Source organism: Myotis nattereri (assembly GCF_964212035.1).
Source record: "Myotis nattereri genome assembly, chromosome: 10".
Classification (NCBI taxonomy): Eukaryota; Metazoa; Chordata; class Mammalia; order Chiroptera; family Vespertilionidae; genus Myotis; species Myotis nattereri.
Genome location: NC_138085.1, coordinates 77,543,718 through 77,570,664, shown reverse-complemented (window position 1 = coordinate 77,570,664; position 26,947 = coordinate 77,543,718).

Genomic DNA, 26,947 nt, shown 5'->3' with positions numbered 1-26,947 from the left:
TCAAACCCCAGCTCCATTAAGGTTTCTATGGAAAAATACATATTGAAAAGGGAAACCTCTGGGGAGGTAACAGATTTAAGCAGAATTGTCTAGTGCCAGTGGTTGGCAAACTCAGTCAACAGAGCCAAATATCAACAGTACAATGATTGAAATTTCTTTTGAGAGCCAAATTTTTTAAACTTAAACTATATAGGTAAGTACATTGTTATTAACTTAATTAGGGTACTCCTAAGGCTTAGGAAGAGCCATACTCAAGGGGCCAAAGAGCAGCACGTGGCTCGCGAGCCACAGTTTTCCGACCACGGGTCTAGTCATCCAGAAACTTTCTATACATGCTATCATAACCAGCCACCCAATCAAAACCAGCCCATGCTCCAAGTGAGAGTGAAAGAAGCCCAGTTGCCCACATGCATCCGAAAAATGACTTCCTGTAGACTTGATCCTGGCCTCATCAGAGCTCTGCACAATAAAGTATGCTGCTATGGGAACCTCAGGAAGGCAATAGGAAGAGCTGGGAGGGAGCAGAGAAGCGACATAGCACTAGACTTGGAATTAAGAAGTTGGTCTCATCCACTACTTCACACTTCTACTTAAAAAGGCCCTTAACTTCTCTGGGTCTTATGTTTCTTTCATTACAGAATAAGAAAAATCAACCATATAATGCAGGTATTTTTTGCTCACCTTCTTGTACCTTTACAAAAATTACTTCATTATAGGACCTAAAATGTTTGTTTCCAGTGCTGTTATTCTGGCTTATTTTTTTAAGGGATTTTGTTCAGAAAGATACTGTTGTGCTGGGGTCCCTTTCAATCCAATTACCAGTTTGCTCTCTAGAAGTCTCCTGAGTCTGGGTCAGCCTCGCCTGCAAAGCTAAGTCTGTTTTCATGTTTGGGTTATGGATCCATTTGGAGTAGGTATTCATTAAATACTTGCTAACTAAAATAATCACTCATTTTTTAAAACCAACATTGAGAGGTATTCTTTCCAAATTCCAGCCTATGCTGAAAAATCTGCAGCATGCTGTGGTTAAAAGTAACTGGTCCACTCTGAACTATCTTCTGAGTTAGTTCCAGGAAGACCTCCTCTGTTGATGAGACACCAGTTGCCAACCAGTTTGGCTGGGCTGGGAGATCTTCAGAGCATCTTTCAAAGTGTCATTTCCATATTTTCCTGGCATTTATGACATTCTTCAATTATATCTTTTTGTCCAAACCACATTAGTCCAGACCTCTAAAACCAGTCTTTTTCTTCAGAAATTGGGTAAACTGGTAAGCTTTCCCCCGCTGTTTCTAGGAATGCAGCAATCCCAGGAGAGTATCACACACAGGGCATATTTGAAATCAAGGTATTATGAAATCCTGCCTTAGATAGGAGTGGGGCTGTTCCTAATACCTTTGATCAGCAGCTAAAAGAGCAAGACACCTTAACAGCACAGCCCATGATGGGAAGTGCTGTTGGTTTTTAGCACCCATTTCCACTCCAGTCAAGTATCTATGGTCCTTGTAACACTTCACACTTGAACCTCAATTCCCAACAAGCAGATAGGAAATTCTCTCCACAAAATTTAAAGTAGTTGATACAGAGAGCTTTCTTCATTTTCCATTGTCTTCCCTCACCTTGGTAGTATAATCTTCTCTCCCTTCTCATCAGCAATCAAAATAGCCATGATTAAGTCCCACACATCACTGTCAAAACTTCTTTCTGGAAAAACAAAAATCTGTAAGCCAATTTATAATAAGGGGTGGACGACTGAAAGAATCTTAAATTGAGATATGAGGGTAGGTGGCATCGTAACAGGAAAAAAGCACCTTAAACTAAAGCGACAGTGAAGTTCCAGATGATAGCCATTGGCCGGGGGAAGGCCATAGAGCATTGGACCTACACTAACTCTGGGAGGTTGTGAAATGTGTGAAACTGTGCCAAGCTTGGACCAGGAGAGGGTCGGGGTATGTGAGCTACTCAGTTCTATTAATAAACCTGCAGTAAGATGTAAATTTGTTGCTCCAGGGAGCCTACTTCCTTGTAACAGAGAGCAATCGAAGTTTCTGTGTTGGCCCTGCCAGCCCTGCTGGCACTGGGCTCTGAAGAGCACATCCTTTTGGCAGGCAAACTCACAGCCTTCATGGGAGATGTGTGTGCCTCCCAGAGGGGCACCAGGGCCATGTGTCCATCCCCCATCCACTGCCCTCTCCCCCGACCCGAGAAGCTCAGGCAGAAGGAGGCCTTCTGTGCTCTGCTTGCTGAGCGGGGTGCCTGTCTGTAGATGTCTAAACAAACAACACTGAGTGGAAATGTCTTGGGGGGGTGGGAGTGGGGTAGGGGTGTTCTTTAAGAATCTGGCTACTGTGAGGGCACAATCCATCATCTCCTAAAACGCAGTTTAAAGTACAGTGTGTGGTCCTATTCCCTTGGGTCATTCTTGGCTTAGAATTTAATTAAGATCTTGAGGGGAATAACTGTGATGCAAAACAACTGGTGCGTCCCAAAGTGTACATTGCAAATGTTCATGACAGTACAATCCACAGTTAGTTTTCATTTAGGAAAAGTCCCAATGTGAATACACTAAGCACAGGGCATAATAAATGGCATCTTCAGTGTAATTAAACCAGGTCGGCTGCACTGGCCATGTGTTTCCTTCTGGGGCCTTGAATGAGACAGTATGTCTGTCACTCAATTGACAGCATGTGATTCAATCAGCCCCGGGCCACTTTCCTGTCAGAGTGGGTAGCAATTGTCCCCACAGCCAGTGAAGATGCTCTAACCCTCACCCATCTGCCCAAGGATGAGGCCAATATCTCAAAAATGACAGTTCCTGCACCCCACCACCTAAAAGTGAGGGACCCAGGTGCTTCCTCTAAGTGGCAGCAGCCTCCGTGAACCTGAGGATGCCCGCATAATCAGGAACCCTCATTGTGGGATGGGGTGCCTTTGCTTGAGAACTGTCAATAGACTACTTTGATTTGGGGACTAGAGAAAAAAATTTGAAACAATTGTTTTATTAAAAACATATCAGTTTGAACTTCCTGATTCTGAGGATTGCCAAACCAGAGAAATGCAGCTCCTTCAATGATTCATACTTCTGAGAGGAGGAGGGCTCCTATGGCATCAACATATTTCCAAGCTTGGAGCCTAACTGAAGTTGTTTTACTTTTTGTGCTTTGTATAAAATGAATTAATTTTTAAATTAATTAGCAAGATGTTTATCTCAACAGTGTCTACATTTATTTTAAGATGCTCATGCATATGCAGAACACATAATTAATTCAGCCTTCAGGTAATATGTGATTTCTGTGAGCATACACAAATTATTTGTGTTAATTCCACAGTTCCCAGTGGCCACTGGGAATCATGAAAACCTGAAATTACTGCTGGTACTTACCAGGCATAACAAAGTTTCTCATGATGTATTTTGAACACTAGAGACATAAAGGTGGCCGTTGACATGATAGGTGAATATTAGGTGAAACCACATCTGAAGATGCTGATAATTGGGGGAAGTGGGGTAGGGTCTGTAATGAGTAACTACAAGCTCTTCCTGTGTTTCCCTTCTCTTTCATCCTTGATCTGCCACATGATTCAGTGCATGATCTGGGAAATGCCATTTTTGCTCTGTGTACCTCACGTCCTTCAGATGGGACATGGTAGGTGGGATATGAGGTAGAACAGCAGTTCTGAATCTTTATTTATAAATGTCACTGAAATTTTTATGAATTGTAAGAACCCTTATGGGGAATGACCACTGAGATAGCGCCCCACAAGGACACTGGGCATGGCCATGGAGCTGTGATGATTTCTCTTTTATTTCAAGCACCTCCTTTGCAGAGATATCATAGGGACCGGTTCCAGGGAGGCATCTGGAAAGCATGTAGCCTGACCTGCAGCTGTGCTCCGTTTCAGTTTGTTCCAACTGGTGACCCTCCAGGGCTCTTTTTCTTCCCCGACCCAGACGTGCTCTTTCTCCCTGGCTGCCCTGGCCCTTCCTGGCCTTGTAGAAATAATCGTGCCAAAGGCAAGATGATTCCACCCAGGAGAAGGGCCTTACAGCATTGTCTGGTGTTAAAATGACTTCTTCAGCCCATTCTAAGCAGTTCATTCTCTCCTCCTTGACCTGATCCCCTTCCTAAAGGCCTCTTCGTACTTTAGAGACAGGATTCTTTTTACAGGCATCTTCCACTCAGAATGTGTCAAGCACTCAGGAGTGGAGGCAAGTAAGACAGAACACATAGATTATGGATGCTGGTGTCTTCAAGCTTCCTTGCTGGTGCAGCACCATCTGATCAACATCGTGTAAGGAGAAAATGCAGGGGTTGGTCATAATGTTCTCTATCATCCAAAGTCTCACTCTTCCTGATTTACAGCAATCCCCTCATCATGGCACCTGAGCACCATTTCTTTGGAGTCATTATTTTTTTTTTTTTGTCATTCTCTCATTGTTTTCTATATCTGTGCCATCCAATATAGCAGCGACTAGTTGCATTATCTATATCTACTTAAATCAATTATAATTAAAGAGAAAGCTCCTCAGCTGCACTAGCCACATTTCAAGTGCTCAGTCACTACATACATATGGTTGTGGCTATTGGGTTGGACAGCACAGATGTAGAGCATCCCCACCATCGCAGAAAGGTCTATTGGACACCAATGATCTATACATACATTCAGTAAATGCACACTCTGTGTCAGCACCTGACTGAGTTTTGAAAACATAAGAGTGGGCAAGATAGGTTTCTGCACATGGGTGTTAGAGGAGGCAGGCACAGAATGATACCATCACAATACTCTGAGCTCCTGAGGTGGAGACGCGAGAAGATATCCCAAGCAGTGGCCACAGCACATAAAAATGTACAGAGTCCTAAAAACATTGCACATCCAGAGAAGGATGGCATTTCATATTGGTCAAATGTAGAATGTGTCTAGTGAGTAAAAGAGTGGTAATAATGACTGATAAACTAATGTGAAAAGATAGGCAAGGTCTAGATTTGATGGGATCTTGCATGCCATGCTGCTTTGGTAGTTTGTTTTATACAGGTTAATTCTTCTACAACCTGATCTTTAACTAGTTTGATCACCTCAAATTTGGTTTCTTAAAATCAAATACCATTTTGCCTCATCTCTTTCAGAACCTTATTATAGAACCTTTTTACAAAACTCAGACACCCGAGCTCCCATCTTCTCTGTAGCTTAGCTTGTCATTCTTCCAGGCACTTCTCCTTGAGTTAACATATCCCGTCATGTTGTATGGTTGTTGGAAGATACACTGTATAGTGTATGTTTGTGTTTAAGTATTTAGAAGCTCAGAGATGTACCTTAAATTGACAGTGATGATGACGACGATCACAAGGAAAATGAAACATGCCAATGCCCAAATAGAAATGCTGAGCTGGTCACAATAAAGACCCTATAGGAGGTAGTCCAGCAGCTCTTCGTCTCAGAGACTGAGCATTTCCTTGTAAACTACATAAATCCCGCACCTGTGGTTGAGCTTTGTCTGTATGTGCCTGTCCTAAAAGCAGCATGACGACCATTCAAAGATGTACACCATGAAATCATGGCTGCATTCTAGAAGACATTTACTGGACACCTGATGAGAGTTGAGACTGCTGTGTTCAATGTTGACAAACCTAATGGGTCTGTGATGAGAAGACGACACTTGTTGTTATCATGATCCTGACTTCTGGAATATTCATCACAGATTCCAAATCCCTTCCACTGCTGTCATCTCCTATGGTCTCAGAATATCCCTGGTAGGTAGATAAGATCAGGCCTGGTATCCCAGTTTTACAGATGGCAAAACTAAGGTCCAGGGCTATGAGGTCATTTCCTGATATCACATTAAACTAGAGAACTATAGCCAGACCTCTTATTTTTCAAATCTAAGCTTTGAAATGTGCTCTCAGAAGGCAAGTTATGTAATTACAGCAAATTCCCCTAAAATCAAATTTTCCTTACAGATTGGGATGAAACATCCAAGCTGAGGGAAATAAAAAAATAAAAGAAAACATGAGACCCTTGACAATTGGATGTGGTTAAAAACAGACACAAAATTCACAGCAGCTCAAAGCGCTAGATATTCCTCTCCTAGTCAACAGAAACCGGAAACTGATTACTCCTGGAAGTCACTGAGGTCAAAATGTTGAGGTGGCCACCACCATCAATGGCGTCCCTATTACATAAGAATAAGGAAGAGTTGCTTGAGTTCAAAGTTTTCTTTCAGAAGAAGAGAAATGAAAGTGCGTCTATATCTTTACTCACATTTCAGTGGATACAAAAACACTGTGACAAATGTCCGAGTGGCCACACTGAGCAGTGCTGCAGAGCAAACATGAAATAAGAAGTCTGTTTTGAGCCTTCATCCAATTGCAACTGCGTACTGCATAGCTGCAAATAAATCCCAGCACATGTTGTTTTAATTAATGGAAAATAATAAGATAACAGTCATGATCATGGGGCTTAACCAACCATACAGTTAAGCCTACATTTGTTTTCAATTACGGTTAAAATGTATTCAGTTGAATACAGCTTAAGTGGTAATTGCATTCTTTACAAGTTGCTAATAATCTCTGGAATGGCAATTCTAATAAAAATTTTACTCTAATGGGTACATGTCCTGCTTCCTCACATGTCAAGGCCAGTGAAGTCATTAGCGGCACTAGCCGTCCAATAGTCTATCTGGAGAGTTGGCCTTCTGTCCAAAGCCCACACATGAACCACTCAGTGTGTACTTAACGTGGGAAGCGGCGTGGTCATTTGATTGTGGTTTTATGCTCTTTCTCAGGAATGCTTCTCAGGGGCAATTGTGCTCTTGGAGAGCGGCTATTTGTCACTGCCTATCAGATGAGGCCTTCGACAGACTACAATAGGAAGCTCAGCCATCCCAGTTACAGGGACTTAACTTCACTTCGAGATAGTCACTGACCTCCCCCCAAATTTCCAAAACATCAATCTCTGTTTAATGGGTGGGTGGCTGTAGGACTGTACTGACCACAACATTCCAACCCAGGAAAATATGTCTGGGTGCACACATGGTTTGATAAACTGCTTTTAATGTTCTGAGTCAGAGAAAAATCTCAGGCCTACCGTTATATGCTCCCTTTCTTTTCTCATCTCCCAATGTTACGACTGTGTTTCTCTACCTCAATTTCTCCTTCCCTACCATGCTCCTTCTTTCTTCTTCTCTTCCTGCCATCCCTATGGAAAAATGTCAGGGCAAATAACAGGCCCAGTCTTAGAGTCAGAGAGCCTATGTGGGGTGGCTCTGAGCTGTATCATTCATTTGCTCAACTGCCATCTCAACTATTTGTCACTCTAATGATTCAGTTCCACATCTCTGGGTTTGGAGAGCTGTTAAAATTCAAATAATTAGAACATTATTATCCCCCAAATCTACTTGAACTTGAGAGAAAGACAATAGGAGCTTTACCCAGAAAGAAGGAAGGAGATTTAGAGAAGGAGGGACAGCATCTCGCAATATTAACAGAGTCCAACCCTAGAAGGAAATTTGAGCCTGTTGCTAGTAGTGCTTTTCTAATGGCGAAGGTACAAAGTTGTGCAATAAACACATATTAAACACACAAATGGGAGTGGAAGTAGTCAAGAGAAACAGATGGCAGAGACATGACTGTACTCATAACCAACAAGTAGCCATGGCAATGCTTGGGCCATTATTAAATCTGCATTATTAAGTTTTCAAAAGGCAAAGTCAGCCACTATTCCTAATAGTTTATCTCTTTCAATGAATCCTTTCTCTTTCCTTTGTCACACCTGAGGTACTCTAATAGAAGAGGCACAGGTACTATTTGGTCTGTCATGGTGTGTCTATGGGAGCTTGAACAATTATTTTCCCTTTTTTTGGTCTTCATTTTCTCATTTTTTAAACTGATAATTTTAAAGGTACTTCTGACTATTGTGATTCCATGAAATTAAAGTGAGGGTTAAGAGAGATGTTGTTAAGGCTTCTATCCACCTCCTACTTCTAGAGTTCCATGGAAGTTCTGTCTAGCCATCCTTCTGCCTTCTAATAGCACTTGCTTGGTTTTTAGCAACTTCAAAGGGAGTGAAGTAGCCCCATAGAAAAATCATCATAATGGCTGAAAACTGGCAGCCACCATACTAGACAAGTGCTAGAAAGATAGTATGGGGTTCTGTATTCTTAATCCTCCACTTACTCCCCAAACGGCACCACTGTCATTACCATAGACCAGGGGTCCTCAAACTTTTTAAACAGGGGGCCAGTTCACTGTCCCTCAGATCGTTGGAGGGCCGGACTATAGTTTAAAAAAAAACTATGAACAAATTCCTAATCACACTGCACATATCTTATTTTGAAGTAAAAAAACAAAACAGGAACAAATACAATATTTGTATTTGCATGTGGCCCGCGGGCCGTAGTTTGAGGACCCCTGCCATAGACCATGGTGTACCCCAATATTGTTTCACCCACTGGAATTTCATTGAGTTCTAACTTGGACCAGACACTAATCATTACATAGATTCTAATTTGGATTAACTAAATTGTCTCCTCCCGAATAATATTTTTAGTCTTATCTCCCACTGATCCCTGATATGCACTCAGAGCTTCAGCCAGACATGGTAGCTTACAGTATTAGTTTTCTATGACTGTAACAAATTAACACAAACTGAGTGGCTTAAAAAAACATCCCTTTATTATCTCACTGTTTCTGTTGGTATGGAGTCCAGACATGCCTTAGCTACATTCTGGGCTCTCTCTGTGCTAATCTCTTTCTGGAGTTTAGGGTCCTTCTCCAAGCTCACTTGCTTGCTGGTAGAATGCAGTCCCTCGGATTATAAGATGGAGGTTCTGCTTTCTTGTTTGCTGTCAGCTGGAGGATACTCTAAGCTCCCAGAGGCCCCATAGTTCCTTGCCAAGTGGAACTCTCACGAATAGCAACTCATTTCTTTAACGCCAGCAGGAGACTCTTTCTCCAGTCTGCTAAGATGGAGTCTTATATAAGAGAACACAATCACAGCTGTAATTATCACCTTACCTTTGCCATCACACATAATCCAATCATGGAAGTAGCACAAACCACCTCTCACATAGTCTAATGGCTAGAAGCAAGTCACAGGTGCCACCTTCACTGGGGGAAGGGAGTTAGTTATACAAGGGTGTGATTCCCTGAGAATTACCTTGAATTTTACCTATCATAGTTATCACTTCAAAAGCATTTTCCTCACCCCTTTTAGACATAAGCTTTTCTCTGCCAAGTAATTGCCTATGCCTTTCTTTGCCTATCCCTAAAACCATCACTTTCATAGATGACTTTAAGTTTGCTCATGCTACCTTCTGGGCTTCCATTGCATGTATAATCCTCTAAAGTCACTTACTCCTCTGGAATGCATTTCAGTTTGCAAGATCTTCTCCCCAGTATGACAAATCTTCTTCAGAGCAGGGAACTAAATTATATTCACTCTCATATCCCCTCCCCACTCCCAACCTCCACAACAGCACCCAGCACAGTGTTTTCTACATAGGTGGTAGTTGGCAAACAAATACTAGTAAAATTCAATAAATTGAACCAAAGCATAGAATTACAAAATCTACAGGGTTGGAGCCGAGCTTTGAAGTCATCTAGACCAAACTATCTCCCTTATTGCTCTTGGCAGGAGGCTACTGGCATTTCTTCATGTTTCTACGTCCCATCTGCTATCAAACATTTTTATGACATTTATTTCCTCATTATAGTCCTTATTGTGCTTTATTTATATATCTGTGAGGCACAGAACAGTTGGAAATTATCCCTTCCTTTGCAATATTTTCTTCCCCAAAGCCCCAGCCAGCCTAGACTCCCTATGCCCATGACGGGTCTCCAGGGCTGCCGTGACTGCATTACTCCCCACTTCCCTATGTCTCCTCTGTCTCCTCCATACCTCCATCATCAATTTCAAACTTCCTGTCTTGACATTCAAGGCCTCCTTACACTTTGAGTCTGTCTTTATCACCTCCGTTATTTTCCCTATGTCTCCCTCCTTTGCTCCCACTCCAAATTCTGGGAATTCCTCCAAGTTTCTCAATATTCCTGGAATCATCATCCCCCATTCTCCCCTCCCCCATTTCCCCATCATCTGTCAAGCTTTCTCTTATTTCTCTTATCTTCTCTAATCCTAAAAAAACCCTGAAGTTCTCTTTTGACACAATAAACCAGATGTATATTTAATATTCTATTAGCTAATATTGCCTGTGGCTATTTGACCACTGAAATATATGCAGGACAACTATGATAATGCTTTGACCTTTGTCAGAGTGAAAATCATAGCCAGTTTCCAATGTTGGATGTGGGAAGGAAGCCTACAATGAACCAGAATTAAGTTATTAAGTTGTCCTGATTTGCCCATGTGACTAACTCAAAAAGGATAAGAATGATTTGGGGCTAAATATGTCACCCTAATAGGTCTTTCATCATTTCAAGTAAAGGGTAAACTAGGCAATATATATATAGTCCTGACCTGAGATTATTTTTTCCATCGCTTTTTAGAGACTGGAAGGAAGGGAGGGATATTACTGCTGGGTGCCTCCTGCAGAGGTTAGTTCTCATAGTTACTAGGTGTTGTGATTTGGGATAAATTAGGTCAACCCTCTGACATTCAGATTCTTTACTCCAAATGGAGATGCTCCTGGTGATATCTAATAATGTCAGTTAAATAAGTTCACATCAGAAAATGCAACAAATTGTAAAATGTATGTCAAAGGAACTTACACTCTTCCAGCAGCATTTCTGACTGAAGCTTGTGTCATATCATCAATGGTGATTAGCTGTGGGAGAGCCACTTCCTTCTCACAGGGCCTTGATTTCTTCATCTTTGAAACCGGGGAACAAATTCCTGCCTTGTCTTCTCAACAAGCTATTCTGAAGATACCATAAAAGAAGTGAAATGAACATTTTAACTAGGAAATGTGTGAAAATATCAGGTATTGTTTTCATCATAGTCAGCAACATTGCCATCCCAGAAGGAAGTCACATGAGCTGTCTACATTCCTTGTTTTCTCCCTTTCCACTCTATCCCTTTCCACTTCCCCACCTCACCTGACTCATGTGTATACATATTTCAGGTCCCAGGTAATCCTCTTATCCTCTCCCTGAACCACCAGCCCAGTCAGTGATCTCCTAGGCTCTCAGTCACTGTACACCCAGCCCATGGACATGGGACTGCCATGGCTCCCACCTGGGGACACCCAGCCAGAGATTTATTTTGGGCTGACTTTAGGAGCAGTCACAACTTGACTTTGTCCAATAGCAGGGAAGTTTGGGGAATTTCTGAATACAATCATTATTGTTTCTCACAATCTGAATGATTTTCAAATCCATGGGTTTCATAGATGGCTTCTACTATTTTTATACTTGCTAGACATGAGCCAGGAATATTGCAAGACTGGTACATTATTATATTTTTATTTCCATAAAAGTTTGTTTACATAATGACAATCTTTGATATATGCAAGTGATATGCCATTCCAAGATGGATCCAAAAGAAATAAAAAACACTTGGGTAAAAATCTACAATATGGTAAATTTAAGACTTGATTTCTGACATCTTTAAACTTCTTGTTACTGAAGATACTTCCTGGATTGAATACTTCCAGCTTTATTCATAAAAAGAGGTATGTGAACCAATTTTATTGATTTTTAAGGTCAAGTCCCTTTTGAGAGTTTCAAAGCTTCAGAGCAATGTAATGTGGAAGTCTCTTCCAGATAACTTCCTTTTATCTTTAGTCTCATTCTTCTGTTAATGTGTGTTTAATATTCATAGATTCAAATTATCAGGGTAAAATATAATTTATCTTTTCAGTTTCCTAGTTTATTCTTCACTTTGTAGTGAGGCAGAAAGAAAAGACATAACATTGGATGATTGCTGGAGTTTGCCTAAATGTGTAGATCATTTTTTCTCTCCAATATAATCTTTACCATTAAAGTTAGTGGCTATTTTATAAGTAGTCTGAATTAAATTCTCAGAATTTATCCATCAACTCATGTACAGTTTGATTCCATTCTAGTTTAGTCTCTTTTTACCTTTGCAAATTGTTCTCTTTACTTTTTAAATAGAATTAAAAGAGAATAGTTTTTTCATGTAATTGGTCCCATGGCATTCATAACGTCTTCCCACACATATCCCTACCCTCCATGTCACTGAGTGAGTTTAGGGCATAATTTGCTAATTTGGATATTTGAGCTACAGGTAACTGAGTAGAAAAATTCTGTGATGTTCCAGGTTCTCTTCAAATAAAGCAATATTGCAATTTTAAATTATAATTATTTAACAGATTAATTGGAAGCTTCTCCTACCCTCAGTATTTGGGAGATCTTGTGGGTTGAAAAGACTTTTGCTCCGTGAAACCAAAGATTCCATTTCTGTAGGTACTAGATTCAGAGCGAGGAAAACAAAAGCAACAAAGCAGCACAACCAAGCCAATAGCTGGGAATATTAGCTTTCCCTTGTTGTGTAACAAATGACCACACACTCACCAGCTTAAAAACACACTCATTTATTATGTCACCGTTTCAGGAGGTCAGGGGTCTGGGCACAGTGTATGGGGTTCTCTGCTGAGGGTCCCACAGAATGGAGTCAATTTGGGGCCAGGTGGGGCTCTCATTTGCAGGCTCTGGGGAAGAATCTGCTTCCATACTCTTTCAGGTTGTTGGCCAGATTTAGTTCCTTGTGGTTGTTGGTTGTTGGACAAAGGTCCCATTTCCTCGTTGGCTGTGGCCCAGGGTTGCTCGCTGCTCCCGTGGCCACCCACATGCTTCCTCTGGCTTCCCGTGTGCCTCCCTCCATCTTCATACAGCAATGGCCCATCCAGTCCTCACACTTCCAATCTCTCTGACTTCCGCTTCTGATTTTAAGGATGTATGTGCTGCTATCAAACCCATCTGGGTAATCTCCCTATTTTAAGGGCCATATAGCATAATACAAAATCGCAAGCATGAAGTATCCTCTTATTCATATGTTTGAAGAGTTAGGTCAGGATAACTGGGGGAAAGAGATCAGTTTAGAAACTCTGCCCACCACACTGGGGTATGTACTGTTCCAGGTTTTGAGGAAGTTTCGGACACCAAGAGATTTCACCTAGAAGATGGCATCTAAGACTAAGACCCTGAGTGAGAAGGAAGGTTCTAGGAAACAAACAGGAATATTTTAAACTGCAATGATGAAGGCTCTGCAGTGCTGCTGGGATAAACCTACAGGAGAGGCACAGATGATCTAACAAGGAGAGGAAGCAGCAAGGAAGAAATAAACACAGTTTTGTTAGGAAGGATCCAGAAATGCCAGGCCTCCTATTAAATAAACTGACATGCAAGTGAATAATTAGCGAGAAGGCCGAGCACACAGGATGGGAGAGCCAATGAACACAGGACAGAGAGTCCTGAAGGAGAATCCCAGGTGATGGAAAACACCGAGTAAACATACCCAGCTCAGAGCCAACAAGCTGCTTCAAGGCTGAGAAGTTCCAAGATTTAGAAAATGGGGGTGGGCTGTAGGGTGGAATCCGGACATTTCACTGGTCTGGCTGGTAAGTTGAAAGGAGAAAATATATAGTAGCTATAAGTAGGACAGCTACATAATTCCATTACAAGAAAATATAGGCCTCAAGGCTGAAAACTAGACATCCTGGACTAGGCATCTTTCACTTTTCAGCATCCTGGAATGTTATTGCAATTATATGGCTTTATCTTTTCCCAACTCCAGGAAAATAAAGTGTAAAATATTAAAGATGATGAGAATCCTTAGGGATCGTCTAGTCCAATCTCTTCTTATAACCTGGAAAAGCAAGGGCCAGAGAAAGAAAGAAACATATCTGGGTCAAGCAGTGAATGAACCTCAAGAACAGTCAGTTCTAGGGAGAGAAGCCTTCTACTCCCAGTCTGGTGTCCTTCCTCACACAGGGGACTATGTTCCTCTCTCTTCACAAACTAGCCTTCGAAGGCATATCTCATGCTGTTTAATAAACAACTAAAAAGTAGGTTTTGCCCAATGTTGGATACTCTGCAAAACATCATTGTGGGTCTTCTTTTAGGATTTTTATAAAAGCTTATACATCTGTATTTCATGCTGTCCCTCTCCTACTCCTTAAGAACATTTAGTTTTTCATGCAAGAAATTTTGGAGTCAGAGAAAGATAAATATCACATGATCTCACTCATTTATGAAATATAATGAACAACATAAACTGATGAACAAAAACAGATCTGGAGAAGCATCGATCAGACTGTCAAACCTCAGAGGGAAGGTAGGGGAGGGTGGGGGTAAGGGGAGAGATCAACCAAAGGACGTGTATGCATGCATATACACCCAACCAATGGACACAGACACCAGGGGGCTGGGGGGGGGGGCGGAAGGGGGTATAAGGACATATATGTTATACCTTAATCAATAAAGAAAAAAAGTATTTAAAAAATTTTTGATTTTACTTCAACTCCCAATAGCTTTTAAAGTGTAAAGATGTGTGTGTTGGTCAGAATAGGTCTTACAATTTTATCAAATAAAAATATTTTAAATAACTTCATATGTGAAATAAAAGTTTATCCCCCATCAAGTACTAGGAGCATGAAATGTGGATAGTAATGTGATGTGAGTTCTGTACTGGAACACATACTTGATAAATAACTAGCTGTATGAAAATACCTCGGTTCCTCCTCTGTGAAAGGTAGAAGTAGGAATGAGTGGTAAGTGCCACATGCATGGGTGGTGAGCTATGCACTGTAAGCTTTAAGGGAATGCCATTCTCACTGCCGTCTGTAAGAATGTGCTCCCCATGAAATAGAAAAACTGTGATGTTATATATGGTGTTATACCGGAAAAATGCATCACAAATGGGAACATTTTTAAAACATTTTGAAAAATGGAAGATACTATTAGACCATCCCTCCCAATAATCATCTCACATTTGACTGTAAATCTTCAGAAATCTCCCTTGTTGGCTGAGAAGAATAAAAGATACTCCTTTTGTTCTGGCTGAGAAGAGCCCTTTTGCTGTTGAGATACCATCTACACTTAGTGAGAGTCCTGCTGAGTAACTGTCCAGCTAGCGAAGAACCCAACAGCAGTTGGAGAAAGGAGAGTGTGTAGTGATGAGCTCGGATGTCTTAACATAAACAGAAGAGAAGCCAAAAATTGAGGAGGAGAATACACAGGGAGGAGTCCAGTGGGAAGGCTGTATATTCTGTAGGCATGGTGACAAAAACAAAAATTAAAAGTGCTCAAAATTAATCCAGCCAATTTTACTAAGAATAATACTGTCTAATTGAAAAGAACTCAAGTGGAAGGCATACCCCCACATGTGCATATCCTTCAACACTGATTCTTCTAATGACTAATGCAGATTCTTTTCAGATTTGGAAATCACCTTGGGCAATCAAGTACTATGACAGATATTTGAGGCCTCTACTCTAAGACATACAGGAACATTAATAGAGTTATCGATTAAGAGAGAGGAGGGAAAGAGAGATCCAGAACAAACTTTCAAGCATCTTTTTTGCAGATTTATATTTTTATATTATCTAGTTTTAGAACACATAATCAAATAGGAAAGTCCAATGATTTTAAAGTTAGGAAATCTGTTTCAACTTGATTCACACCCCAAGGGGACCCACACACTTCATTCAGCCCCTGTAGCTCTACAAATGCCAACTATCTCCTTAGACAAGATCCAGCCTCGGCCACAGGAGGGACAGGTGGTGTTTTCTACTCCAGAACTACTGATCGCAACAACAAAAATGGCCCCTGTGGCACCCTGATACTTGGCAGTAAAGGAGCAATGGAGCAAGCAGCCACATCTTGCTTTGGTTTGGGGAAAGCGTCCTCTGCATGGCTCTTTGATGGACACTGTAGAACAATTATCAGAAATTAAGCTGAATTCATGCATTTTTTTTATGTTTCTCAGAATAAAGCTATAGGAAAAGTGAGCTCTTCATTCATGAGCATGTATTCATTAATTCAAAATGAATATAATAAAAATGTACATGTTTATGAGGTAGGTGCTGGGAATGAACACAACACTGAAAAATAGAGCCATTCTGTTCATAGAAGTATTGAAAAGAAGGATGAAATGTAATGGTTTCTCAGGAACCTTAACAAATAAGAAATGATACGAGGTTTTTGCTGCCATGGATCCCTGCCAACTGCAACGGGAGTGATGTTTTTGAATGTTCTTCCCATAGCTGACATGTAGCCACATGGGGATTCGATGATATAACAGCTACAAGGTGCATAGCGTAGTGGCTCACATTATCAAATGGACGCTCTTTGCCACACCACAAGTGCTCAAGAATGTTAGTCCAATAATTCATGGACTCGTGTATTTCCAATTGCCCAATTCCTCTCATTCACGGCAAGTCCCCCTTTCTCACATGAATCATATTTGTTCATGATGATGCCAGGCTATGTACTTTGGGCACATACGGAAACAGACCCACTTCTGTGGGGCTCCTCAATCCCTGCTTCAACCACCAGGATCTGAATCCAGATGATGATACCTGAAGTCCCAGGCAGGGAAGGGACAAAGAGCATTAGCACCCAAACAAAAACTCAGTCATTAAGTGTCTGCTGTTGTTTTCCCAGTTATCTTGCCTGTGCCTCCCTGTCCAAGTCCTCCACCACCACACCTACCCTGTGAAAAATGTCAGTGTTTGGGGGCATATTTACTTAGCCATCTACTCACTGGCTCTGGGATTCTGTTTTGTTAGATCCTGTCGTCACCACCAGGCTGGAAGCCAATGTTTGTACTGGGTGGGAGTTAGAAAGAGGCATAAACAGAATCAACCCTCTTGTGCTTTAAAAAATCAGGCTAGAATTATATACATATTTCATGTCAGAAAAATAAAATGTGTCTTGGCAGTGGATGGGAAGTTGGAGCGCTCGGAGGGGGAGTGGAGAATTGGCAGAATTGCTCCCCTTTTCCTTGGCCCCCCGCCTGACAATCATTCAACTCTTTGCTCTTGGAGTCAGCTCCTTCCCCCTCTCTGAGGCCTTCCAAGTGCTACAACTTCCTTGCTGTCATCCCGCACATGTTGTCAGAACCCAGAATGGCTTCAAAAGGAAGAGCACTTTTACAAAATGGTGTTCATTCCCTGAATTGCTTAAGGCTGGCTTCAAGTCACTGGAGTGAATCTCCTTAACTTTGATTTGAGGAAAAAGCAATGTTCATATGGCAAGACCAATTCACAGGAGGATTAGACAAGCTAAAGGAGAACATATTTAGGAGTTTACCTCTCCAGAAATGGAAATCCCATTTCTCAGATTTGTAAAGCACTAACATTGTTATCACCTAAAAAATATTTTGCTAGATTTCTCTAAACTCAGTTGTTTCCCTCTGGCTTGAGTGATTCTGTTTCTCTAACTCCTGGTGTCGTTTATGAACACTCAGAGTTGCAGTCCCTTTTGAATTGTTATCTGTACAAAATGGGGCCCTTGCCCTAGTCCTTGAGATGCACCCTTTCACTAACCAGCTCCCAGTGCTTCCACTGAGTTCCCAAGAAGGGCCTCTCCATTGTGTCCTGTGTTTCCCTCAAATTCCCCAGGAAGTGCTGTTCCTCACCAGGGTCTTGGAAACCCTGGAGACTTCTGGTGATGGGGCTGTTTGTGTTCGTGAGACCCCTAGATACAGGTTCTAGAAGGTAGAGATGAATTTTCATAGGCCTGCAGGGCAGCTTCCAGGCCACTGCTTTCCCACCCTCCCTGAGAAAACTCTCCTCATTTGAGACTCAGGTCACTAGCATGCTCTCATCTGTGTGTCTGTCATCTGCCAGCCTCTATACAGGTCATCCCCTCATGTTTAACACCTATTTCTTAATGTGGCAGAACATCTTACTCTTCGTCTTAAATTCTAAAATGCAGTGATGACTTCAACCACAATCTTAGAACCTTGCTAATTTGAATGGACCATCCTCCCCACTAAACAATTCCCTACAAGCCAGACCCTGGATTCTTCATCTCATAAAGCATTCTAACCCCCACTAATATATCATCTTGGGAACCCACCCTTCTAGCTTTGTTTAAACAGTGCAACAATATAGTTTAGTAGAGAAAGATATCATTCAAATCCAGGTGGCATATGCAGATATCAAAATGGAAACAAATACTATAGTTAGCCCCAAACAAAAGGTTTTGTTTGGAAAGAAGGAAAAGCAGGGGATGGGGGGGTAGGAAAAAATAACGTGAGTGTTGATGACCTTTCCTCCTGCAATAAATGTCTACCCCTTTGTATTGGGAAACAGATTTAATACTAGCAAATAAATTAGATGTAACTCATTTCTTTATCATTTCTGCTGTGTCTCCATAGACTTGCAAGAAAGGATAACACTGAAATCGTCCCATGTCATGACTTCTTGGGTTGTTTGTGGTAAAGAACGCGCCTTGTGCCACAGGACCAGTGACTGGTCTTCCCAGCCCCAGTCCCACGGACAATCCACCAAAGGAAACCAAAGGTCAAGTGCTCCATCCCATTAAAAATGTGTGTGCACTGTTCCAGACCGCTACACTTTCCTTCTGACATGACTAAAATAGGAGGCTGGGAAGCTTGCCTTATCTAGACTTGAGTCCCAGATCTTGGCATTGTCCAAAGCAATCCAGGAATTCAAGTTACACTAATGTAATCTTCCTTCCTGAGCCAAAAAAAACTTTTGATGAATCTTCTACACTTACTTTGTAGGCCATACATTCTCCCCCAAATGTGAGTGTTGATGAACTGGAATCGACTAATTTCCGAGAATTTTCAGGGCGAGGGAATAGCCCAAACACTTCTGAATGTTGCCGACTTTTTGTTGAATGGCTAAGCCTCCCTCAGCTCTGTGTTGTCAGCAGAATTAACCAGTCTATATCATTTTTTATAGATTGTGAACAGGGAGGACCTCCAGCCTGACCCCCGCTGGGCCCCAGTAAATCTCGCAGCACACAGTTAAAGACACTTTTCTAGGCTTTGTTTTCCTACCAGTCCATCATCTCCTCCCATGCACTTTGGAAACTAGCAGAACTTTTCATCTGAGGTTCACAGGAGGACTTTTGTAAACATCTGCTGAAGATCCAAATAGGTTATGAAGCAGGGTCCAGTCTGTCATGTGACCTCCAGCCTCCAGGAACATCTTACTATGTTCAAACAGGGTTGTTTCCTTGCTTGAAAGACGCTGCATTTCCTGCATGTGCCCAGTAGCGTCTTCCTTTTCACACACTAACTCTATGGGATTGCTTCCCCTAGATGACTCCTTTCTACTTAAAGTGCCAACACTTCACTTCTTCCTTTATTCCAGTTTGTAATGAAGTCTTTCAAAGTGGGAAGGAATTAACGCAATCGCAGGCCCTACCTCCATTTATTTGAAGATTACTTCATCTTTTTACCAGCTGGGTTTAGAGGCTCTTGGAATATTAACTTGGAAATCTCTTGAGATCTTTATTTCTTAAAATGGTCTATTCCCAGGGTCCATACAACAGTGTTATTCTTATATTAAGACCAATACAGTGGGGCCTTGACTTACGAGTGTCCGACTAACGAGTTTTTTGAGATACCAGCTGTCTCTCGGCTGATCTTTTGCATTGAGTTGATAGAGTAATTTGAGTTAATGAGCTCCTTAACGAGCTCCTTAACGGGCTCGGTCTCGGAACGAATTAAACTCGTAAGTCAAGGCCCCACTGTACCTCATTCTATAGAATTGAGTGAGAAATAAATCCATGTTCATTTTGCAGATAGGCTGAGACTTTAAAGATATTTTCTATACGTAGCTGCCTACCTTCACCTCTCACCCCAGGAGCTGCCTGTTCTGTCTTCCCTTCAGGAGGTAGAGTTGGAGTATACCATCCAAAGTTTTCCGCACCAAAGATAAAGAAGACAATGAGGCAGAGAGGTCCTACCAATAACCATATGCTAGTGGGGGCCCCTTGGGCGTCAGCTCTTCTACCCCACCCTTTCTCCTTTGTTTATAGAAAACAAAAACGAAGTGGGGAAACATTAAAAAATATAAAGAAAATGACAATGGGAACTCATAAGCCACAGCCATGGCTAACTATTAATCATATCTTGATGAATGTCATGTTTTATTATGAAAAATATACTTTATATAATGTGGATTAAAAGTATATAAAATTTTGTATTGGCTTATATTTTATACATAATATAGTACAAGTGTTTTTTTCAACATGAATAAAAACTGTAATGAACATATTTAATAATCAACTAATGCATTATTAGCAAATACATCACAATCATTATTCATTTTGATTCTGAAATTGTCTCTGATTTGGGTTAAGGGAATTCCTCAAAAGCTTGCTTCTAAGTTCATTGAACATATCTCCATCACTATTGGTTTTTTTAGCCCTTATAGTCTGGCTTTCCCACCAAAAATATTCCAGATTTGTTCTCAGAGTTATCCTGCCCTCAATCTGGGTTTAGTCATTTCTCCAATGAGCCTGGATTTCTTTTAGAGGGAAATAAAATTAATTCTAATTTTTTGAAAGGCAAAATGCTTGTTTTATAATTTTTTTGGTTTTTAGTGAAGTTAAATTTTTCTCTAAAATGTATTCCTTGCTTTACATTTCTTCTCTAATTATTCTCTTTTTAATTTAATAATATTTTTAAATATTTTTATTGATTTAAGAGAGGGGAAGGGAGACAGAGAGAGATATAGAAAGATCAATGTGAGAGAGAAACATCAATTGATTGCCTCCCTATATGTACCCTAGCTGGGGATCAAACCCACAACCTGGGCATGTGCCCTGACTGAGAATGGAACCAGCGACTTCACTCAGACAACTGAGCCACACTGGCTGGGCTGAATAACATTGTTTAGAATACTTAGAATACACACTAAGAATGACATGTATTTTTAATTTAGATTAAACCATCTGTTTCTAAAGGAGAAATAAGTTTGTAATTTTACTATTCTAAATGGTGGTTAAAGCCCCCAAAACACTTCCATAAAACTTTGAGAGACATGTTGCATAACCCAGCCATGTATCAGGACATCATCTCGATGGTCAAATTCAGATCCTCAGCCCGTGGGAGATGAGTCCCTGTATGGTGCTCTCTGCATTACAGAGGCCAGGGCACGCCTGCCTACGGGGTAGGACTGTAAAATATTAGCTGGTGGGAACAGTAATGGCACTGGGAGAAAAGAATAAGTTTGAAGAAAACAGAATCAGTGACAGTGGAAGGAGGCATCTCTGAAAGGGAAGGAACGGGTTCTTTCAGATGTAGTGGTGGGAAAAAAAAAAAAAGGTTCTTTCTCCAGAAGGACCAGTTAGAAAGGAAATCAGAAAACAAGAGTGGCCATTCATAAAGAACTTGACTTTTATGGAGAACTACCAGGCGTTTGAAACATTCTATAAACACATATGGATGGGAGAGAGTATCCCTCTGCGGGCCTAGAAACATCTAAATTACATGGTCATCACTCTTAAAATGAAATTACAGCAAGAAAATTAAATAGCAGATTCTATTTTGGGGCATGTACACCAACCATAAACTCACATGTTGAAGTCTACATGTCATATCTGAGATGGATTTGCTGTCAGAAACACTTTCATCTCACCCACAAACATCAGTGACCTCTCAGGCTGCCCCCACTTGCCCTGAGACATAGAAGTGACTGAGAAAACTCTGCACCCACCTCAGCTGACCTGTCGTCTGGGCTCCCCACCACACTGGTCCTTCAATGGCTGCCGAAGCTGCAATCTCTTGACTTTCCATTTCCTGTGAAATCACAGAATATATTGTCCATTTAGGAGACTCTTAGCCAGAGACACAAGGGCCATCAAAACACTCATAAAAGTTTTCAGAGAGGAAGGAAATTGACTGATTGTGTCCCTATAGCTACCTTGCTTCTTTTTTCTTTCCATTGATTTTCCTTTGATTAAATTCCATCACTCACTGGAACCAGAAGGCCTATCTTCTCACCAAGTCATCATAGCCTCCTCTGTATTACATTTCCATGCTAGTGTCTCTTTAAAAAGAAAAAAAGTAAAACTAATTTTGTTTATTTTCTTAGGATGTAATTGTTTTAGAAAAGTTGGAAATGCAAAAAAAAATATAAATAAGAAAGTACAAGCTATCTATAATTCTAGCATCCAGAATTGACCACTGTTTACCTTTTAATGTGTATGCTTCCATTCACTTTCTCTCATTCATGTGTCTTCTCTATGTGTCTTTATGTGATTCTGTCTCTACCTCGCTGTCTGTAAGTATATACGTACAGAGAGAGACAGAGGCAGGGAGATAGTCCTTCCAAAGTGTGTGTGCTTGTGTGTGCATGTACACACGAGGAAGGAAAAAACTTTTGATTTGTTAAGCTACTGAGATTCCAGATTTATTGGTAATAACAGACAGAGATCATCCAAACCAATGCTGTTTTTCTAGCTGAGGTGGTTGACAAACAGGTATGCACAACTGGAATGGATGGATGGAGGGTGAAGGAGAAAACAGATGTAATTAAACAAGAGGGACCAAGAACACACCTGGGATACATAGGCAACCTATTTCTGAGTGCTTCAGAGCCAAACGTATTTTAAATAGTTCACCAAGGATTGAGGAACCACAATTAGCCTGTCAATAGGTCATTTCATTCCTATATTCTTTCTCAAGTATTTGCTCATGGCCTGGAAGGTGTGAGACCACAGGATAGGCACCAGCGATATATTAAGGATTAATGTGGTCCCTTCTTTCAGGATGCGGCTGATGATCAGGAGAAACATAAGCTTCTTTATAATTGTCAGCAAAAAGAGCTCTTTCCAACAAAGAGCTCTGAGGAGAAGAAAGAATTAAGGGAAGAACCTAATAGTCTCAGATCCCATTAAAGACTACCAGTTGTCTCTTCCTTTCCCTGATAAATTACTAAGGTTTACAATGAATTATCCTTAAACTTTTGCCATCTTTTTACTTCTAGCTTTTAAGAAAACTCTAAAATCTCTAAAACTGATCAAAGTTATCAGTGGTAGAGAAATAAAGTTAAGAGCCCAGATAAACCAGTGATTGGAAAATCCACACTCTTGTTTGACTTACCTGACTAACTGTATTTAATGAGAGAAGATTCCTTAGAACTTTCAGAAAATTGGGGTTTTCATGTCAGAAGCCCCAGACCTTACTGTTACTTGACTCATCTGCTTCCCTGGGCTGCTGGGCCAGGCTCATGCCAGTGGTGCAAAGGCAATGCGGACATTTACTGAGGGAGCCCTGTCCAGTGCCAGGCAGGACTGAAGTCTTCTCTGCCCTGGGCTGTGCCAACAAGAGTCTCATATCAGGTCCACATGCCTAACCAAGAGGAACCATGGCTACCATCCATTTACCAACAGCGGGTAGTGATTTACCCATAAACCCTTCTCCCCACACTTCCGGGGAATGTCTCTTCTCTTTTCTATACGATGGGAATTACCTTCCCGCATGAATTCGAGCATGTGGAACCGGAAACCTGCTTGTGCCCCTCCACGTGGGCCACATGAGACACATCCCTACCCTGTTATCACTCTGAGAGCCTGATCTGGACGTCACTTTTTGCAATTTGAACCTCTTTGCCTTGGAATGTCACACCACACAGGAGAGCGGCCTAACAGTGTCTGGGTTACCTTATCATTCAACTTATATCTGTATCAGAAAGTAAATGAAGAAAAGGTTCAGAAAAGAATTGTGTATATCCTTCAAATCAAGAAAATGCCGAGATGCCGTCTTCTCAAAGGGAAAGTGATGTTTGAGCAAGAGGCCTGAAGCTCTGGTCATGTTAGATGGTATTGCCCTGGGGGTGGAGGCCAGGAACATTTGAGTCTTCCCCTAATCTCCCAGTTCCTTCTTATAAAGTCCCTAACAGCATTATAAAAACAAGGGACAATAGCAAAATGGGAAGTTAAAGTACACGTTATTATTTGCTTGGTCAACGCCAAATAAACAAATACAGACCTTTCTGGCGACCTGTCTGAGGGACATGGCAGATTATCAGATCCCAACCCAGACTCCAAACTCTAAAATGACTATCTCATCTGTGAATCTTAACATCCTTGGGCTGCACCCATGGTGCAGGAAAAGCAAGTTATAAATAAAGAATGTACTGCATGGAAAAAGAAATAAAGTTAACCCGGAGACATTTCAGAGACAAACACAATCTTTTATGAAACCAAACAACAAACAAAAGAAAAGTTCTCTACCATAAAACGACAGCTCTACCATAAAAAGTAATCTCCCATCTCTAGGCCAATAAGTATCCTGGACCTAATTCCTAAGTGATAGAGAAGGATTGTGGGTGCTAACATCCACCCTGAGGATAAGAAGAAGAGAAGAAATCGGAGACCTCCGGCCTCTCACTGACCTGGCCATGTGACTGGAGGAGAAAGAAAATGTTGACACACTTTGCACTGCCCGCTCGTGAATATCGCCCAAACGGCAGGAGGCCACCTGGCATGGTTAGTTTAGTAACCGTTCTCTTAAAAAGAAGTGGAAAATGGGATGAGAGGGCGAAGGGACAGGTTTGCCAAGCCCCTACACCTCGGGGATTGGTTGGGAAAGGAAAAAGAGGGGGCTGTTACTTATTTTAAAGGTGGGTATTTTGTTGCCACAGTCACTACAATTACTATGCCCTGAAGAGCCTCTTACACGTTGGAGGGGCATTTTGTAGGGACTCCTGCAAGTATCACAAATCCCATGAGTTAGGTATTTCATCCTTACTCTGTAGATCAAGAAAATGTGCCTCAGAAAGGTTATTTTGACCAAGGTCTCATAGCTGTTAAATGTGACCTTGAAGTATCTGAATACAGAGTCCATCCTATTTTTTTAATGGGGTTATAGAACTGCACTATTAATTAGAACAGGTTTGGAAATCACTTGATTTTTTTCTTATTAGTCATTGCAATGTGGCCCATAGGGAAATATTAAAGAAGATAGACACTGAGTTATATTTTCTGTACACAATGGCACAAAGCTGGCATTGTTCGCCATGCCCTTTGCAGAACTCTCTCAAAGGTGTCTTGATACTGTCAAGAACAGAAGCTTCTTCACACTCAGAACTTCTACCTCCTTCCAAAGGAAACATTCTTTCTTCCACGTACTCATAATCACCTTTATTCATATGCTTACTCACCGCAGACGGCTAGGTACCAGGGTTAAAACAACTATTTAGTGGAAACAATGGTAGGAATATGTGCATATATACTATATTAAATATATAAGATACTCACTGCCCATTAAGGGAGATATGACTGACCTCATTAACAGGTTCTATAGAATTGAGGATTTCCTGTTGTATACATAACTGCATATGAATGTACCATCTAAATATTCATATATACATACAGATAACAACATACACATATATCCACATTCACATAGCACTCACTATATGAATATTACTGTTGTTATAATTGAGAAACAGGTAGATATCTAGTTTCTGGGATGTAAAGAGCTGGAAGGAGTGTCACTCCCACCCTTACAACCAAAAAGCCAGAAAACTACAAGTTCACAATCCTCTTTGACCATATCAGAGAGTGGGGTGAGTAGAAAGAAGGGGTTGGGGAGAAGGCTATGCCAGAAGGCCTCTCTCCCCTTTCCATCACCCGCACAGTGGCTTCCCAAGTTAATCTCTCAGGTCACATCTGACACTTTTTCTTTCCTTCTCAAACTCTGTCTCTTATTTCAAAACCCAGAATTTTGAACCTGCTGAGAAAACACCCCAGATCATCTTCATTTGATTTTCCCTTTGAAAAAGAAATTAACCTTCTCTCAATAAAGAGGCCACCATTAGAAATGCTGGGTAATTTTATGTCGTTCAAATTTTTTCAAAGAAAGGCAACGTTAAAGCACAAGTGAAATAATGAATAATGACAGGGCAAGATTTCTTGTGCGTGTTGTTCCTTTGTTTTTCCTTTTACCGATTACTCCCATCTTTATAAGATGGACAGTTTTCTTATTCACCGTCAGCCACCATCCCTGTAAATCACACCCCAGCCACACAGAGTTACTTAGCCATTCTTCAACCAGGTCATGCCTTTGGCTGTCTGTTTCCTCTCTCTGGAATAACAGCCTCACTGGAAAACTCTACCCAACCTCCAACATGTATATTGTCATTTTCCCTAATGTCCTTGGGGATTTGAACTCAACCTGCCTTTCCCTTCTCAATGATGTACGTATACCAGTTTCCACTATCATAGAAGCTACTGGCCAGTTTTCACTGTGGTTGTTGACAATGCAGTCCTTCCTGATGACATCACGCCTCTGACGGTGTGGATTGTCATATGTTCCCTTGTAGCTGGGTCCTAGCTGGCACCTCATAAATGTTTGAGAGCCACGTAGAAAGAAGGGACATACACGTCACAGGAGAGCTCTTTCCAGCTCTTCACAGGCCTTGTGTGCAAGGACAGAACATATTCATTCTCTGCAACTTGCCAGTGACCCATTGTCTTTATAGGAGTGAGCTCTGGGACAAAGGCAGACACTACAGTTCAGTAAAATGAGTACTGAAGGCTCACTAAGGTGAGCTAATTTTTTATGGGCTGACATTCAGAGAGTTGTTTGGGAAAGAAACTGTTGAGTATAATGGCTAACCTCAAAAGCGTCCAACCTTTTGTTCACATGAACCAAACTCTAAGCCGCAATTCAAAAGCCAACACTCAAGCAAAGTCAAGAAAAGCACTCAGAAAAGCAAAGCACACACCTCATTTATTCATTTGGCCCCTCACCAAAATGCTCTATTGTTGCTTGTCATGTAACAGACATGCAGGAAGCCTCAGCTGATCCATCCTCCCAGTCTTGAAGGTGGGGAGGAGTCAGTGGTGCCCATTCACTGGAACAGATTCATCTAGAATGGCTGGATAAGGCCTCATGCCTTCCCTGTTCCCTGTCTGGGTGGCTGCTACCTCTTGCCTCAAACATTGACATCTAAACAATCAGCAACTTCTACCAATAACACTTTAATAACCTCCTTCACATTCTCAATGTAGCATCTGAAACTCCATAAACAGGAGTGAACTAGTAG